Below are 2,291 nucleotides of genomic sequence, written 5' to 3'. Positions count from 1 at the left end.
GGGGATGCCTGGCCTAGCTGAAGAGTGGGCTACCTTTGTTTGCAATGTAGCAGATCAGATCCCTAAAGCAAAGCTGGTGTAGCAATGGGGCATAGGGGCCTTGGATTAGTGGGCTGTGGAAAGAAATTTCCCAGCATGCCACTCGGCACCACAGAAGGTGAAGCAGCAGGTATAAGGCAGGGGCTTCTGGGGGCTATAAGCTGCCTTACGACATCTCACGTCCCTAGTCTATCTGATTTAGCACCTTCAGTGGCAACGCCTCTCAAATCTGGCTCTAGCGTACTCAGGCTGTGTTTTGCCATAGGCTGCTGTGTTAGCATGAATTTGTCTTAATAATGCATACAAAACACAGGCTTGTGCAGCATCATGCAAAGCCTACTCCTGGTTGCACTGAATTCTCCCCACCAAAAGCTGCTGCATTTCCCCCTTAAATAGGAGAAAAAGAGCAGCTGCGGCAATAAAACCAAGCAAGGAGGGCAGGAGCCAGGGCACCCAAGGCAACCCCTGCCCCCCCTTGTGTGCAGAAAGGGAATTAGCACCAGGGCAATGCTGCTGTCAAAACGGGCAGGTCTTTCGAACTGGAGCATGCATTGCGGTTAAAACGCCGGACTTGGTATCCATTCTGCAACTCACGTCTGGGGAAGGCGAACAGGCGTGTAAGGGGAGAGGGCTTTCGACGATGGGAGCGAGCAAACCACAGCCAGCCCCCCCCCCCAAGAAGGAAATCAGATGGCCAAGCAGGGACACCCCCTGTTAACATTTCACAAATCAAGCCAGGTGTGTTTTGTAAGCATTTAGGTGCACGCTCTATCTGTTTCGCTGCTCTTCTGGTAAGGACTGTGAGCAAAGATCCGGCAGGAGGCAAAATGTGCACTGGAGGGGGACACCCCATATGCAAATGAGCTGGGCAGGGGGTGTCACAAAAGCCACAGCTCATAGTGCTAGTGAGCAGAGGAAGACATTTTTTAGCCAGTTCAGCTTCGTTTCAGGAACTCGTCTCTTTCCAAGTAGTCTCAGCCTAGTTGCCCTCGCCCCCCTAGTTGTCAAAATGGTAGGGGGGAAATGCGTTGGTCCCAAAATCTGTGGCTGAGAAACCCTGCCTTAGTTTACCTTTTTGCACCAGGAGCGGGGTCCCCCCCCCTTTTTGTTTTAACCCTTTCGCGTCTACCCCTATGCTAAGCTCTCACACCCTTGGTGTTTTTAACCAAACACACATAAGCAACAAACATTAAAGGAGAGGGACATATTTCTCCAAACCAGGACCTTCACCTGAGAAACCAAGAGGAAAGGGGATTCTTCCTTGCCGGGGTATGCTCAACAGACTCCCCTCCCCCCCTTTTTTTAAGTGTTAAAAGGCTTTCGCCAGAATCAAGCGTTGGGATCAGAAATCCCAATTCCTGCCTTGTCCGTCCGTGCGCACGATCTCTATCTCTCACTTCCCTCCCCACTCCCCCCCCCGTTACACAGACCCATCTGACAGAGACACGTGTTAAGTGCAAATGTAAACATTTCTCGTTATAAATTAAAAAATAAATAAATTACTTGAAAAGTGCAGTGCATGTTGGTGCCAGCAGGGGAGAAATGGAGCAGGGTTTTCCCCCCATTCCACCGTTGGAATGGGCCACATCAAGTGTGTGTGTGTGTGTGTGTGTACACATATATACAGTATGGGGGGGGAGGAACGAAGGAAGGACTGTGTTGGAAGAGAAGAGGGCTTGTTGCGCTCAGGCTTTGGTTGTTACTTTTGGGGAGGGCTATATTGGGGGCAAGGGGAAGGAAAACAACTTATTCCCAAGCTCTGGGTAGGGGGAGGTTTCCGTGCTGACTGCAGCCCAAACATGCATTGAGTCCAGATCAGAAACAGTCTGGCACCTGGAATGTGCCTGGTCCAGCTAAGATGTTTGAGCCTTGCCAGTGCGCCGAGAGCTCCTTGCCGCTTCCTTTGGTGGACGAACGCACCACTCCCCAGCCCGGGTCTTCTCTCTCTGCCCCATGGGCCCTTCGCTGACTCCCTGGGCCTGGTTAGAGCTCGGTCCTCCGCTGGAAACGACCAATGTCCAGGACTTGAGGCAGCAGAACAGAAGGGATCGACTCTGCTTTCTGCGTGTATCGAAAGCCTGCAGGGTTTGCGTGTCCGTTTGTTCCATGTCTCCAGCTGCCCCAAGTGAAAACTGCAAGCCCCGGTGGCAGGGAAGCGGCCCTCGACCCCACAACCAGTCCGAAAGAAGGCAGGGACGGGATGGGGAGGGATGAGGCGCACTGGCTCTCCTTCCAGAGATTATGAGATATAT

This window comes from Zootoca vivipara, chromosome 2 (assembly GCF_965207765.1).
Source record: "Zootoca vivipara chromosome 2, rZooViv2.hap1.1, whole genome shotgun sequence".
Taxonomy (NCBI): domain Eukaryota; kingdom Metazoa; phylum Chordata; class Lepidosauria; order Squamata; family Lacertidae; genus Zootoca; species Zootoca vivipara.
The sequence above is the reverse complement of the archived record's forward strand: the minus strand, read 5'-3'. Positions refer to the sequence as shown.